General features: G+C 32.3%; 1 protein-coding gene across 5 annotated transcripts in view; it reads left to right on the top strand.

The window, feature by feature from the left end:
• LOC142318222 (octopamine receptor beta-2R-like) overlaps window positions 1-17,961 on the top strand; it is a 785,889-nt gene that overhangs the window by 606,185 nt on the left and 161,743 nt on the right. For all 5 annotated transcript variants that reach the window (XM_075354790.1, XM_075354814.1, XM_075354806.1 and 2 more), the window contains one exon: window positions 14,660-14,692. The gene's annotated coding sequence lies outside the window, so the exon portion shown is untranslated. The remainder of the gene's footprint in view (window positions 1-14,659; window positions 14,693-17,961) is intronic.

The raw sequence follows: 17,961 nt of genomic DNA, 5'->3' as shown, positions 1-17,961 counted from the left end.
CATTATAAATGTTATTAACTGACCTGGACCATTTAATGTTATTAAATGTTCTGGACATGAGTCTTTAAGGGCGGAAGTCAAGACCAAAGTCTAGGTGGGGAATCCCCTTGGGGACTCTCCATTTCAGTCATAAGGCACCCAAAAGAGTGCCTCATGACTTGGCAGGAGTACAATAAATTGTTTTTTACTGGATAAAGCTTCATAACTAATTATAATCAACAATTCTGTTTTCTAGTTCATTTTTATATTCACATTACTGTTCAATTTCATTTAGGAGCACATTTTATTAAATTCTGTAAAAAATTATGAATGAATAATTTTTTACCTGGCCGGGGGCCAGGTCTCGGCCCCCGAGATGGCCCCCGGGATGGGGATGAAGGTTACGGCATTGCTGGATCTGGATTCTCTTCGCGGGGGTTAGAGGCAGACATAAAGTAAAAGATCCAACCGGTGGACCGACCTGCCTTGCCGGATGTTCAGCTGGTGCGCGGAAAGGTCCGTTAGAGGTAAAGGACAATCCCTTGGACTGCGTTATACTTAACTGTGGGTTATCGTACTGTCGGAACCCCACATTAAGTATAAAGGCTGTGTAATCAGCCGAGTTAGAGTTCATCAGTACCTAGGTGTTTTTTTTTTGTTTTTTTTTGATGAGAAGTTGCTGTTTAGCAACCACATTAAGCAAGTAGCGGCGAACGCCGTCTCAGTGATGCACAAACTTAGGAGGATTGCTCGGAAAGACTATGGGTTGTCAGGCCGTCTTATGTACTTTGCGTACTGAGGTATTTATGAAAGCACGTGTGAACATCGTGTGGGTGTTCCTTGATGCCGTTGCGTTGTTCAATCGGCATCAGTATTTTTTCGGGGAAAAATGGCTCCTGCTGCTGTGAGAAGCTACTCGAGAGTGATAACTGGTGAACAGCCAATAAAGCTCCATGCGTTTTAATATGGTGGACAGGTACTTGCTGGCATTCAGCGACCTAGGCGTGGCAGCGAATTGCTGTCTTGACGATGTAAATTAATTTATTGAGTGTCATATATTTTATTAGTTGACGGGGTGCGCCTACCCATTTTTTTTTTTTTTTTTTTTTTTTTTTTAGTAATATATGAAAAGTGTGCGGTGGGACACAAAGCGAGTGGTGTGTAGCACCACGCTTAGTTCGCTCACGCAATTAGGTTAGCTCCAGAGGCTAGTTAAGTCTGGTCGTTTAACTGTTCGAGGCTCAATAGCCGTTTGTGGCACAGACATTCGGTTTTATACTTTAGGGCAACCGAATGGTGAGACGACGGGAGAAATGCCATGCAAACCAATATTATATTGAGTTTCTACGGTCTAATATTAATAAATATATGAAAGAATGATATTTTGTAATTCAATTAAATGTAAGTCCGGCTCTGGGGAGGAGGTATAAAAAAAATATTAACTAATGCGACGAATACAATTGCCAATCAATTTTTACAGTATTTCATAACAAGCAGTTTTTGAATTTTTGAACTGGAGAATCTAGTCTTCTTTCAGCAAAATAGATTTCTGTAATTTGTTTCTTAGTATATTTTATTAAAAAATTTCACCAAAAGATATAAAATAGTTTGAAATGACTTTCATGGATAATCCTCTTTAAAAGAAGAAAACTGTTATATTATTTTCTAAATGTTATCTCAACCATTTATGTAAAGAACTAAGATAGTAAACTAAGTCGATCTTCGATCGACTCTTTTTATTTCTTAATTATCGTATATAAAAAAAAGCAGCAGAGATCTCTGCCAAAGTACTCGATCGAGACAAATAAGAAAATTTAGTAAGTTCCAAACACATATAAAGTAAAGTTATAAGTTAAAGGTATACAGTTAACGTTATTTACATGTAAAGTTAGTTATAAATATATTAATCATAAATTAATAGATTCTGCTGCTTGGTTGTAATTTATTAAATTATTTATTTTACTAACGATGTTTATTTTTATACAAAAGCATAAAAATATTTTTTTTAAACTAATTATTTATAATGTTTTAAATATTATGTTCATATTAAACTTTTAAAATAAAAAACGTAAAAATAAAATAATATTTTTTTCAAAAATATATACTGATAAATAAGTAAGACAATAGGTAAACAAAAAAAAAGAAGTTATGTAATAAAGAAATATTTCAAAGCCCTTAACTGCAATCTTCACATCTACTTGAAACGAAATTGCTAGCAGTATATCAAATTTCAGCTGAAGTTGTTTGGAGTAGTATGAGGCTCAGAAAGAGGGTTAAAATGAAAAACGAGTATGGCTACATAAGTTACATTCTTAGCTTCGTTGTTACTCACTTACAAAGAATTTAATCAATGAAAACACAAAGCTTCTTTAATTTGGACATTTAATATATTTCGTTGTCAATCAATTTCTAGTTACCTTCAAATAAGAGTTTCTTTCATGCTGTTATGTTTTACTTAATTTTCGAACGACAAACGTTTTCCACGTGTTATTTATTTTTTATTTCTCTTGAAATTGTTTTAACGAATTATTTAATGGGTTTTATTTCTCTAAGTAAATGGCTTGAAGTAATATTTACAGCAAGACTATAATTTTATAATTAATTTACTGAACCAGTTTGATTTTTGTGCCGTAGAATATAATGGGAAAATTTTATAGCGTGTGAAAAGAAGTTAGTCTGGACGAAATCCGAATACGGACCTTCCGGACCATTTTAAATTTAAAAGTTGGTAAATATATTTAAATTAGCAGTTTATTGTATAGTTCATTTGATATCTCTGGTGTCTGGATAGTGACTTTTGAAGTCACTATAAGGCACAACTTCATTAATGATAAATTATCATTAACGAGGTTGTTAAGTTGTTAATGATAAATTATCATTAACGAGGTTGTTAAGTTGTTAATGATAAATTATCATTAACGAAGGTGATGATAATTTTTTTTGTCACAACTTGGTTAATGATATATTATTATTAGATACACTAATTTTCATAGTTAAATTAAGAACCAAAAATAGCAGTTAAAAATTACCAAAATTTTATAATCAATCATCGCAATTCCTCTAGGTGCAGCCAGATAAACAAAAGTTTTAAAAATTTCTTCAATCTTAAAAAGGATTTAAGGCCGGCTAGGAACAATTGACTAATATTTAAGTGTGTCGATCTTTTCTACGACTTCAAAAATTTCACAGATAAGAATCGCAAAAGTACTATTTACAATTTACTTCCGTTATCATAAAAAAATCCTAACATGTTTAGTTGTTTAGTACATAAAATACTTACTACAGTATCTAAATATAACAAGAAGCAAATAACACTAAAATAGTGGTAGTCGCAGACAGCACTAATATTTTTGTAAAATTGTTATTTATAACCGTAGGAGTTCATCATAAATAGATTAGAAGTAATAGCAGTGGTAGTAAAATAATATTACTTCCTTTTACAATCTAATATTTTTCCATTACTGGACAGTTATTCCTAGATAATTTAATATGTAATTTTATAGCACTTTTAAAGTGGTTTTTATTTGGTTCTTCTTGTCATCGCAGAAAACCTAAAAAAACGTAGGTTTTTTAACGTCATATAATATTTATTTACGTTTTATGGTTTTTATTTTTCACACGAGTAACACAGTTTTTTACTTATAGCGGAGAATAAAGTAGACATTTTTTCCTATTAAACTATTAACACCTCAATCTTCCATTACTTCAATCTTTAGTATGTAGGCAGCAGATCTCACGCGTTTGTTTTAGTTTATGTTTTCCTCATTACTTGTAATATTGTTTTAATTTTTAGCAACTTAATTTCGTATGATATTCTTTCTCTTCAGGTCTCTTACTCCGGCCTAATGTTATAAACAAAATACCGAAAATAGTATCGATATAAATAGTAATCCGTTAATTTCCAGTTATTTTTATTACACCAGTTGTGTAATAATCAATGATGTAATGGTGTTAATTACACCAGTTGTCATGTAATTGTTTATTATATACGATCTATCAGCCCTCTCAGCCGGAAGAAATTTCTTTTTCCTTGTTTAAGACATATTATGCTGTCGCACACTGCATGTTCATTTCCATTTGCATGATAAATCGAAGTGAACTTTATTTAACAGTGGTTCTTGAATTATGAAATCCCTTCAGTGTACATTCAAATATTTTTTTATTTATCTGTTCAATAAGGCTTATATTTTTGTTTTCAAAAATTTGTAAGTTTTATTTTATTCATGTTGATATTCCGATTTTATCTTGTAATGGATATATTTGCATGGGGTCTTGGTATGCTTGTTGTGCTTTTAAGAAGTGATGTAAAATTTAGTTCTTTTTGTTAGTCCTCGTATGTTCTTTTGTCTGCAAGCGAAGTCTAATTTTGGTATCGGTGTAGTTTAAATTTGTAGGGGGAATAATTTCTCACTAGGAGCTAATTGGATATAAATTAATATAAATTCAAGCCTGCAAATGTTTCTTACTAAAATATTTACTGTAAAAAATATGAAGAAAAAAAACAAAAAAAACTTTTTGCAACAATATACCATTAAATATGTATTTAGAATACGTTTACGTGAAAAGAGAAAAGAATTTAGATCAATTGTGCAGAATTTTATATTTGACCCTGGATTTAGGTGTAGCAGAAAATTTCGAAAAAAAACGGCACCTTTTAGCACTTTTGGCTGTAATGTCGTTTTTATTTAGTTCAAAAGTAATAAAGTGCAAAGCAAAATAAACCTAACTTACAAAGCTATCTGTACATAGTTTATTATATGCATAATACATATGAGAAGCTTTGTTTTTGAGCGTTTTTTGAATAGAATATTTACATTAGGTTATTTAAAAGAAAGAAATTTCAAAATTTAACTCAGTCAGTTTTAATTGTTCAGAAAATTAACGGAATTTTTTAAACATTTACAAAAAATAGATTGACCCTGTAATAATAGTCTTAATTTTAGATATGTTGAAAAAACTGAATTTTTCCTAATCCCTTCAGTAATCGACACAATCGATCGCGCTATGAATTCTTTAATTTCAGAATGAATGTGTAAAATGAACATCAATGCAAATCTTATTTTATTCCATTTCTTTTTTCCTTTATTTTTTTACTTTTACTGTATTAATTGTTGCATTTACTAAATTATATTACATTTCATCTTAATTATCTTTTAATATATATGATCCTGCATCTTAAACAGCATTGGTATTCATATTTGATTATATTTAATCGATCTGTTCATACCATTTGACAATTTTTTCTTTCATTAATTCATTATCTTTAACGAATCATACAGACGATAAATACTCGTAGAAATGTTCAATTTTAAGTTACCACATTGCAGTATTTCTTAAAATGTAATCACTTCCAGTAAAACCAGCACCATTTCTTCGGGCAATGAATCTCTTAGTTAATAAACCTTCATTTAGCTATACGAAATACTAAGAGGTTGGTTTTATTTTAATAATAAGTTACTAATATTTTATTCGAGTAATTATTTCAAAGTAGTTTATTAATTAATTTACATTTACAGAAAACATTTACAGAAAAGATGAAAAATAATTTTAATGTATAAATGATTTAATTCAATTTAATTTAACACAGAATATGTTTATTATAAAATAGGTTAATTAGAGAACAATAATTTAATATCGGAATGAATGTTTTCCTCATTTATAGTGTGATGTATTATGCGTTAACATTGTATGAATAATAATTGAATTAAAACAACATAACTTATTTAAATTAAATATACATTGTATACAATAATGCTCTTCAAGAAAATGAAATAATATTTGAGTTAGTAGCGTTCTCTTCATATTAAGGAGAATAATATTTAATTAGAAGCATATTTGAATTAACATATTTATTCATTTACGAGCATAAATGAGAAAATTTTCGATATTTTTATTGCTGCTTAGAAATACATGAATCCGTACATGTTAATGAACATTTCCTCTGTAAATATTCTCAATAGTTTTTTCTCATCTAATTTAATGTGTTACAGTAATACTTTGCAAAAACAAAATAAAACTCCTTTAAATGAAAGAAATATAAAAAATATCACATGATGAATAAAGTAAGAACAGGAGTTGAAATAACGCACCAAACCCCATGATGAATTTGATAAGTAAGAGATGAAGTGTAAAAACGTGTTTTTCAAACAGGTAAACTGCATTGTTCCTGGCACAAAATCGCTTTTCTCTCATTTTTAATTTTAGAATAATGATAGTCAATTTAATGGCAATATATTTTCTAACAGGTATTTTCCCGAGATTTTTTACATCTTAATTATAAAATTTAATTTTTGGAATTATTTTACATTCTTTCTGGAAATAACCCCTAGTACTGCAGCTAGAATTCAGTTACCGAAGTTTCGTTTCTCCTTATATTTGAATTACTTTTCTTGAGCCATAATAACCAATTATTAATTTTTCACACTTATTTATTCCACATATTTATTTAATTTAGTGCATATTTATTCCTAACAATAGCTAGGAAAACATTCCTAACTATTGTTAGGAAAATAATAAATATGCAATAGTTATATTTTTCTACATTTTGACGGCTGAAAATAAAAAAAAAAATTTAATTGTTGTCACCTAATATTGTAATAGAAAATTATTTAATAATCGGAAAAATGTTGTTTTTAGAAACAAAACATCAAAACATTAATTGCTTTTGAAAAATATTCCTGGAAAATATTGATACGTTAAAATACTGGTTACTACAAGAGACTAGAAGAGTATTTAGTAAAAGAATGTTAAATATAATACATTCTTCATATAATAAATAAATATATAAATAAAAATGTAAAAAAATAAAAGAAGAGTTTAAATTTAAATCAGGAGATGAAAAAAGATATCAAACTGACTAAACAACTGAAGAAAAATTATTCAGAAACAGGTGAAAAAAAGGCGTATCGGTTGCCAGAATGCAACATAAATAGCGTACGTATACTCTTTTAGCAGATATAAAAGAAGTGTTGAAGAGTTAATAAAGCGAAGTAAGAAGTAAATGAAATCTGAAAAAAATAACAACTGGAAAGAAGATAGTACGACAGAAGTTAGGATACGTAATGAAGATAAGGAATCCAGAAGGCAATGTTGCAAATAAAGCTGAAGTATAGATTTCAGTAAATATGAAAATACAAACATGTTAACAAACACAAAATTTCTTCTTTGAATAAAGCAATATTTTTCAAACTTTTCTTAAAACAATGTATCCTTATCATAATTCAACCTTCCAATATTAAAACCAGTTCAGTGCTTAGATCAAAATCTAACAACTACAAAGGTAACTTAATTCAGGCTTACATTCATATTTTTCCTTCCTTGTACGAAGTAAAGGAAGTATTGTGATCGCGAAAAATTCGGTTTTCACATTTCAATGGGAATATCCATTTTAACCATTCCTGAATCCATTTTTATTAGTTTCGGCGTGACCACTGTTCAAAAACGATAGCCGTAGGATGTTAAAATTTTCTATTTAGGACTGTTGTAACATCTAGTTGTCCACCTCCCGTTTTGATTGCAAACAACTGAACCAAAAGTGTCCAAAAAGCCAAAAATCCAAAAAAAATTGGAGTTGGGACTGTTTCTTAACTGCAATAATAAGCTCTTACTGAGAACTTTTCAACGATATATCATAAGTGGTACTTATTTTCATTAGTTCCAGATTTATAGCCAAATAAAATTTTAATTAATGAAATATTTGGATATTACCACAAGGGTAAGGCGCATCGATTTGAATCAACTTCCTCTCCTTTATTTTTAATTTTTTTTTTTTTGTTAATTTAAATATATTGATTTATTAATAATTATTAACTTCTGATGGTAAAAACGTTTTACGATTAATAATATTTCAATAATAACAATTAAAAAAAATATCAGAAGTTATTAATGAAATAAAATTTTATGTACGTTCCATTTATAAAAAAAAATTATTTAAAAAATGATAATATTAAAAAGTCAATACTTTTTTTTCAATTTAAAAAAATTTGCATATGTAATTTAATATGAATTTATGTGCATATGTACAATCGAATGATTGTAATAATGATTGTAATAATTTAGTAACGGAGAGTTTGAATACTCTCCGTTACTAAATTATTTATTTTATTTTTATTAGCCTCCTCCGATTTCTTGTTAAAATTTTCTCGAGATTTTTTATTTATGGTTGGGTATAGACAGATTATAACGTTCCTAGTGAAGTTTGCAAACAAACAACATGTGTACACCGTAACTAAAACACCTATTCTGAAGTTTGATCAGATTTGTTTAATTCTGTTTGAATATTTTTTTAATTATCCAATAATAAATGCTTGTAATTAATTTTTTTCAGTTTTATATCGTTCTACCTGTACACAATATCAACTAGACATGTACATTCTTCAACTAGATTTGTTTGTCGTTTATTAGATTGGGTTGAAGAAGACAAATAAAACTTTTTATTGCAAAACTATTTCTAATCATGAGCTTCAAATTTAGGCAATAAAATAAAAATAAAGAAATAATAAATATTGCTTGTGGCTTTTAAAAATTATAGGAATCTTAAATTAATTAAAATATCTTATCTAAGATGAATGTACCACTTCTATTCAAAGTTTGCAAAAAAAAAAAATAATATAGGTTACTTTAAGAATAGGCTATAATCCAATTTTCTTATTTATTTATACGTACAACTCATTATAATTGGAATAATTATAAACGCAGGGTTATTTTAATAAAAAAAGATTAATTACATGAAAAAAATCACATTATTATTGTGAAACTAAAATATATTGATTAACGGAATATTAACACTGGCGCTCATAAAATGTTGCCTGCCATATCAGTAAGGTTATTTACAGCAAAGTCACTCACGATTCATTTCCATTTATATCTCAATTTTTTAGATACATTGTGCATCATTTATTTTTTTAGTCGTTTTCTGTATCAGATAAAATAATTTTTATTGTTCTTTCTTATCTACACTTTGACTTTTTAATATTTTCATCAGTGTAACCTGTTTGGCACGTTCAATGCTTTATCCATTTCTATTAAATAAGCCCCTTAGCCATTTTCTTTTTTCTGTAACTTCAGTGACTATTCCATTTTTTTACTTAGACTTCTCACAATTCTAAGAAATATCTTGAATGAATCCAAAGTTAAACTAATTAACCTGAAATCTTAGATCTTGATTGGACCATGATTTTTAGGAATTAAAATCATGATTGTTCTAAGAAACTCTTCTGGCTACATCCCACTTTACATAAGTTCCACCTGCAATCCTTCTTCATTATGACGATTAATAATTTCAAATGAAAACTTGATTATTTATACATCTTTTCCATTCTTCATATCTTTTATTTCTTGTGAAATTACGAATTGCAGAATTCAATGGAATTCTTCCATTTTTTTCTCAATAATACAGTACAGTAAATCCCTGTTAACCTTACACTTTCCTTCTCATCTTATTTTTTCTTAATTAAATTTCATTCTTTTTGTTTATTTTTGCCACTTTTAATATTTTATCTTAATATTTTTTTTAATTTAATTTCTTTCAGAAATACCATTATATTCCCCATACCTCCATTATATTCCCCATACCTATTTGAATTTGTTCCATATTTTTATATCTCCTTTTTACTAGCTGATTCCTACAACTTTTTATGTTCCTTTCCCCAGAGGTCGAAATGGGTAAGTGATTTTAATTCGTTAAAATTTAGCAAAATGGTACTCTCCAGTGATACTAAAACTTCAGATCATCAGGCATTGAATTCTGCCTAAGCATCATCTACTTCTAACAATGGGAAGAAATTCTATTAGCAGCCATTCTTAACATAGAGGATAAGAGCTACTTTGAAGCCGCTAAATCATGGTAAAACCGACACTTCTTTAAAATACTCCTTAGTCAGGATCTTAACCTTATACCTCTCTGACTTGGTAGAGGTAAACGTGGAGGTTATTACTGAGCTACCATTTGCATATGTAAAGCATGTATCCCCCATCATCTACATCATGGAACCAGGGGCGTTCATCATGAAATGGAAGAGAGGGCAGCTTTCAGAATTTAACTTCTTTTATGACGGAAAGGTAGTCCATGGTTACTATGCAGATGTTAACTGTTGTAACATCTGTTTGTCCACCTCCCCTTATTGTTTATTAACACACAATAACAAAAGGAATAAAATATTTATTTAAGAAAAACTAATTTTGTAACAATAGTTTACAAGGATTAGATTCAAATTGTCTAACTACAGTTTACAGTAATTGTTCCTTGTTTGTGAAAACCCATTGTCAGTGAATGCTTAACATAGCTAACCCATTTAACTTGTTTTAATCAATGGTGCTTTTTAGCCATGTTTTAATTTTATGAAGAAATCTAAATGAATGATTGTCAGTACTCGTGCAGAGCTGTGAAAGCAATATCTGCAGAGCGTTTCTAATAGTTGGGAAAAACGATTCGCTCTTTTTTAAACCTCAATTATGTCTTTCTGTACCTCATTCCACATTATGAACCGCAATTCCATTTCTCCTTCAATGCCTTCTAAACTGTAGAAAGTGGCCCCAGATGAAGTATTTTCATGCCATTCCTCCAATGAAACTTCTCTCATGTTAGTCGGATGGAAATTTATCAGTAAAAATGCAGGTGATTTGTCTGCAGAAAATTTGACTTCTAAAGATGATGTGTCTGGATGATTCATTCTATGCTTCTCGGCCAGCAACGCGATTGGCGATTATATCAACATTCAAATTCATTGCAATGTCACCCGCTTCATTTAAAACGGCAGACGTGACGTTCTCCGTATCTTCCCGACGAACCCATAGCATGTCAAGAATAGGTTGAATGTGCTGGTTGGCTTTGACTATGTCAAGGGTCTTTAACTGAAGTGCATTTGCTACGGGTTCCAGTAGAGCAGAATTGATAAAAATTATTTTTCCTGACACAATAAACGAAGATCTGCACGCCGCTTCATGCATTCGATAGGAATATTTCCTTATGCTAAGGTGCATTCTTCAGCTAAGGTTTCTAATGCATTAACAATTGAAGTGCTCCTTAAAAACATGAATTCTCTTTTACTTCTCCGACTACCTAGTCTCACACAATTTATGCTTATATATACAGATATATATAAGCATTCCTAAATTAATTTAACTTTTTCCAACCTGACTTGTTAAGGAAAAAGATTTTTATTTAAATCTACATACTCCTGATAAACCAATATTTGCAAAACCTGACTTTTAAAAAGACTGGATAATTTACGCCGAGTTTATTAAAAGATAAAATTTAATGAAACAGAAAACCTAAAGTATGAAAAGTTTAAAAACCTTTAATTAAAAATATATTAAAATAAAATATTTACAACTAAATAAAAGTGAATACGGGTATAAAGGAAAGGAAGACCGTGCATAAAGTGCTCGTCGTATATCGTCTTAATCTTTTCTTTTCCCTGTATTCTCACACTGGTACCGCTTATATATTTATATTTTGAATCTTTTTTCTAATCTCTTTTTTTTTTATAGCTCGCGTACATGAGACAAAGAAATACCATTAACATTCTTATTTACTTTCTACATACCTGGTTCAAAAATATTTTATTCCAGTTTACCAACATTATTTTATCTTAAAAATAAAGAAATCTTTCGTGGAAATTCTATTACAGGTAAACATACTTGAAACAAGAGGCAAAAAAAAAAGATACATGATCAAAGCGCACCAAAAAATACGCAGATAAATACACTATCTCGTAGAGTAAATACTAAAACTGGTGTTGTGATGAAGGAACAAGGAAAAACACACACAGATGGTCAACTCAGTTTGTTTCCACTCTCCAGTTTTATTAAGTTGAATGCTTTTTGTTTACTCGTCAATGATCTTACAGAATAAAAAAAAAATCAACATATTTTAATTTTCTACCAGTAAATATTTCTGTTAACTATCGTAAGAGATTGACATTGAAACGTTTTCATTTGGTCAATATACAGGTGAAGTAAACCATAAAGAAAATTTTCATTACAATTTTATAAGTTAATTGTTAATAGCAAACAAAGCAGGGTTTAAAATGTGCATGAAGTGTTGAGGTCTAGATAGACTTGTTTTATTTACCTTAATAAAAACAAGCGTTGTATAAAGACATTTTTCTGTACAGAAAAATTATGTAGGGGATACATGTAATATTTACGTTTATATTTTAAAAGATCTGGGCCATCATTTTCTTATAAAAAGACCATAAAAAAAAATATTTAATTTAATATTTACTTGCGTAGCATACTCTCGGAAAAGTAATTGGCGTTTCCTCAAATAATTTAGTTGGAAGATACTGAAACGTCTTATGTAAATATTCCTCGGTAATTACATTCCAAACTACAGCGATAATTTGAAGAAAATTAACTTTATTACCTCTTCGCCTTAAGATATTGAAACTTCATATATTGCAGGAGAAGTTATGTTTTAATGAAGGATTCCAGCAGAAGAAATGTGGAAAGTATCTATTGACATTTTTCAACTTCGTTTTTTATTGTCGTTGAATTCCCTACCCTTACCTCAAGTAACTGTGCAAACGTTTTTTTTCCTTTACGCCTCTTTTGCTGTTTAATAATCACTATGTGGAATTCATTTGTGAGTGAGTAAAACTTTTTTTAATTTTGTTTACTAGTTATTACCATTTAGAGTCGTCAGAAGGGACTCAACCTTCTATTTGCTTAATGAAAAGAGATATATCCAAGTACGTACAAAATGTTTGTAAGAAATTTAAATTCTCTTTCAAATTTGTTATTTCATGTTCTAAATACTACAATAATTTGAGTGCTCTTCTGAAGTTAAATTAAAACTCTAAATTATTACTATCATTAGGATTTGAATATGGATTAAAAATAATTATTTTAGAGATGGGTAATAAGGAAGCCCAACATTTTTTTGTAATTAGAAGTATTTTTAGAGCCAAAATTTAATTTTCATCGTAACTGGGTAAAAAAAAATATTTGAGACCTATGAAAATTACCCTCTTAATCTAGCTTTACCCTCCTAGGAATGGTTTAATAACAAGTATTTTCCATCATTTCCTGATCAGTTTCAAAGAATATTTATTTACGAAATATAAATATACATATACTCGTACATACGCGTATACACTAGCCGTACGAGTCTCGCTTCGTTCACCTGACCGTCTAGCCACAATCCCCACAGTATTCCTTACCTCATGGTTGTCAGAATAATACTGATAAATAACAATTAAGGTATTCAGGCTTTATAGAAACCTAAAAAAGGAACTAAATTACAAAAGACACATTAATGATAACTATAGTAATTATAGTACACAGACCTTTGACGAGGTAAACTTCATAACTTATTTCTGATGCCATGATGATAAAAATTAACTTAATTTTTTCTTCTTTAATATCTTTAATTGACAATTTCATGCCCAAGAGAGAGGTCTTAATATATAAATTAAAAACTGTCTAACACGAATATATCCAGAAAATTTGAAAGACATCGGTCAGTTAGTTTTAGGTAATGCGTGAACAAACAAACTTACGGCTTAATATATATTAAATGTTATTTATTAATTTATAATTTTACCATTTTTCTACATCTTACAAAATATTTTTAATTTCTTTTCATCAATGAAACTTATGTTTTACCATTTTTTATGAAATTCCATCCGGTAAAAGTTAGTTTCGAATAAAATAATAAACCGATTACGATTATGCAAATTGTTACGAACACATAAAAGATGAAATTTCCATAAATGTGTGCAAGTATTCATGTGCATAATATTTATCATGAATTCTTATTTATTTATTACACACGTAAGAAGTTAAAAATTTTCAAGGACAAGAGTTTTTTAGAGTATATGAATGGAATTTTTTCAGTTTTCATTAGACGGTAAATTTATTAAAACATTATTGTGAACTTGTTTTCGTAAACAAAACAAGAAAAATTATTCAGCAATATTGCATCGACATACGTATATCCGGTGGTGAACCAAAGATTTTACAATGTAATAATTTGCATAACCTAGTTTAAACTTTTCCCATATTTCTTAAACTGCTTTTAATGATTAAATTCTAATATTTTACAACTTGTCTTTACAATGATTTTTCTCTTTAGAAGTCATACTGTTAAAAAATCAAATGAAAGATTTTTATTTATTGTCTTCCGCTCGGGTTTATACATTTTAATTTTTGGTCGGAGTTTATTTATTTTGATTTCATTTTTCTAACATTTTACGACCAAGGGCTGACATTCTTATCTTCTAGAAACCATCTGGATGGAAATAGTAAAATTAGAATCGTACTTTTCTTGTAAACGTTTAATTTCAGAGCACCGTCTTAGGCTGATGAATATTATTTATTGTACAATTACACGAATTTTGATTTAAACTTTTAATTTAATATGGAGATTCCTTACAAGCAGACACATCATGAATGATGAAAAATTAGGGAAGATCTGGCCTAAACTTAAACCGAAGTCCTTCAATAAAATAAAAATTATCAACCTTTAATTATAGTTTACTTTAATAATAGAAACAAATATATTCTTCTTTAGCCATAAACTTAATTCAAGCGGGTTGAAAATGCAGTATGATATCGGCTACTCTTGGGTCATATTATTACTAATACTATTCTTTCTGTATAAAAATAAACCTGTTGATGTGAAATAACAAATTTTATGATCAGTATTGTTAACAAAGTTTCACTTTTTTCTTTACAGATACTGGTTGGACTGAATTTCAAGAAGCTGCTGGTAACAAAATCGTATATTTATTAAAATAATTATTAAATATGTTAATTAACTTTTCGTTTGTTATAAACACAATAAATAGCAGCTTCATCTTTCTAGGAACATAACATTAAATTAAATAATATTAAACGACAGTTAATGTAATATCCCTCATATATAGTGTAATATAACATTTATTACACTACGTAAGTACGAGAGTTATTCTGAAAGATAAACGGAGGGCTGGGGAAAACTCTTATCCTTTAACGTAACTTTACAAACAACAATTTCGTAGTCAGATATTATTATTCTAACAGCGGTTTGAGTCACAGTATGAAATTACCAGTGTATTCTTCAGACACACTAACATTGAATATAAATATCTAAAACTCTCTTCAAGTTTTTTTTCTTTTAAGAGCATGTGAAAACTCTTAATCAGGATTCAAAATCGAATTATAATAATCCGATTTAAGTCGCCAGTCGTAGAAGCCTTTTTTTTCTTTTTTTTACAGTGTTGAGAAGAAATACCATTTACGTAGCCCCCACAAAATGGGGGCTCCTATTTCAAACTCCTATTTCACCGTATCTCCCCACCCGAGGCCGGATCAACAGTCAAGCATAGCACAACCTCGGGGGTGTCTTTTGGGCTCAGGAGTCAAGAGTCCCGGTGCCTCATCACCAGCACCCATCCGCACAGATGCAGACGAGTGATGGCTCTGCAGAGGGCTGTCCTTCACCCCTTCGCTCTCTGTTTAGTTTACGTCTTGTGGTCTTCCTAACCAGCAGTAGTATATGTTACACATTGACGCTGTTTTGTGGAGGTTATCCCTCATCTCTTGTCATTCCGTCCTCTCTGCTTTTGGTTCTGAATACATGTGTTACGTATCTCACCACAGTGTTAAATTTATCTCTGCTGCTTAACATCACCTGTATAATTCGCGTCAGTTGTTATAGGTCTGGTGAAGTTGACGCATCGGTATCGGTCTCTCCGCAGTATCGACATAGTTCGTCATCTGCTCTTCTCCTACCATGGAGGTAGGTTCGGAACAAGCCATGGCCCGTCAGTAGTTGGGTCAACCAGTAGTTCAAGTCCCCGAACTTGCGGTTGACCCATGGTTCGACATCTCTTATTAATTGGTGGGTCCATCTTCCAGTCGTCGATTGGTCCCACCGTTCCTGCCACTCCTGGAACAGCCGTCTACGCGCCACTATCCAGTCTTCCCCTCAGACGCCAGGTCGAAGACGTGTTTCACCGCATCCGGGGCTGACCTGCGTTTCCGAAAGCCGTATTGGTTATTGGAGACATCGCCACTGTAATCTATGTTTTGTTTCAGTCTGGCGTCAAGCATCTTCTCTTATAGTTTACAGAGTGTGTTTGTCAAACATATCGGGCGGTAGGTGGTACTCAATGCACCAGACTTAGGAAGCAGCACCAGACGCGACTCCTTCCACTCCTGAGGTATGTGATCCTCCAAGAGAATGATGTTCATTACGTGAAGTAGTTCGGCTGGTGCTTTTTCCACCAGTATCCGTACCACCTCTGCCGGTATGCCGTCCGGTACTGGGGCTCTCCTGCCTAACATCCTGGAGACGATACGGTATCCCTTCGCCCAAGGATCCTGATACATCTCCTCGCAGAGTTCCCTGCAACAGACGTTCTTCGCAATTTTGATGGCTGCCTTATAGGCAGCCCTTATTGCCTTGAATCTGATATGGATGTCTGTTATTTGCTCCTGCGGTGTTAGTCTGGAGGCCCATTGATACGTCCGCCTGGCCGCCCATGCTGTTTTCCGTAGGTGTTCAATATGGGGAGTCCACCAATAGGCATGGCGAGTCGGTGGGCGTTTGGTGTAAACTCTGGACGCCACACACTCGTCCTGCACCACTAACATGAATTCCCTCGGTCGTAGCGGTTCAACCAGGCGTGCTGCTATGTTTTCTCCAAACCTAATAGATCCTTTCTTGGAGACCATGTGTCTGTCTCTCCGTAATATCCCAACAGGTGTTCTGGTGCAGAACTCTACAAACAGGTGGTCCGACAGGGACTCCTCATTTAGTACTGACCAGTCAGCAAACTCATTAACCCTTCCGCCCGTACAAAGGTAAGGTCAAGAGCGGACGCTGAGGAACCTCTCGTCCACGTCATGGGGCTGGTGTCGTTTATACAGGAGGAGCCCCATGGCCGCCACCTTCTCTCGGAGATGCTATCCTCTAACACTGTCCACCTCACCAGCGAATTCTGGGGATTTCGCATTAAAATCACCGGCGACTATTAGGTTGCTGCCTCGGTGCCTGGCCAGTTCAAGAAAGAGTCCATCCAGAAAGTTTTCATATACCTCCATTCCAGAGTTCGGGGAACAGTAACAGGAGAATACTGTCACTAGGCCAGTATTCACCCACACAAATCCGTTTCCCGAACCACTTGCAACGAGTGGGATTCCGGCCCTGGGGAAGCCTATCGCCACGTCTCTGTTGTCATCTACGTGCCATGTAGTGCTGGACAAGCTCACTGCAGGCGGTTCTGACATGATAATCACGTCCAAGTGCCTATTGAGCGCTACCTCCCAGCAGCTGTCCAGAGCTCTTCAGCTCCTGCACGTGTTAATTTGTAAAAATTTCATTTCCGGAGTAAGCATTCTCTGGTCTGGTGGTCCTCCTTGCCACATATTGAGCAATGCTGTTGATTCACACACTGTGCTTTCTTGTGTCCTGTTTTCCCACAGTTAAAGCACAAAGCCGTCCTGTCTGTCCCGTTGCAAGCTGAGGAAGTATGTCCATGTTCCCAGCAGCGGTAACACCATTTTTCCGGCAATCGCATCCTGGCGCGGCAATGCACCCAGCCTATCTTGATTCTAGCTGCCACTAGTTTTTTGGCAGCCGCATAGTTTGTCACTACGGTTGCGTTCTGTGTCGCACCATACGCTGGTCGTAGGGAAGTCACTTGAAAGCTTGCCGTTTCCCCTAGTACTCCTCGTACTGCTGTTTCTATGTCCACCATTTCAGCGTCGCCTTCGATGTCCTGCAAGTGTACGATAGTTCGTCTTCCTCTCGTCCGGATATCCACTTGAGCCAATGATATCTTTGATTGTTTGAAGTGTGGCTGCTTTGTCGTTGCCTTGCACCCGTATTTGTAATTCTTCTCCTGCCCCTTTGCGAAGGGAGAGAACTTCTCCGACTTCCTCTTTGCTTACGGATTGTTTAACTGCCCTTAGTGGGTCAGCATAAGACTTCCCGTAGCTTTGACTACTACCGTTCCACTTCCCACTACTGCAGGAGTGGAGTGGTCTGTGTTC

Source organism: Lycorma delicatula, chromosome 1, assembly GCF_047948215.1.
Source record: "Lycorma delicatula isolate Av1 chromosome 1, ASM4794821v1, whole genome shotgun sequence".
Taxonomy (NCBI): Eukaryota; Metazoa; Arthropoda; class Insecta; order Hemiptera; family Fulgoridae; genus Lycorma; species Lycorma delicatula.
The sequence above is the reverse complement of the archived record's forward strand: the minus strand, read 5'-3'. Positions and strand labels throughout refer to the sequence as shown.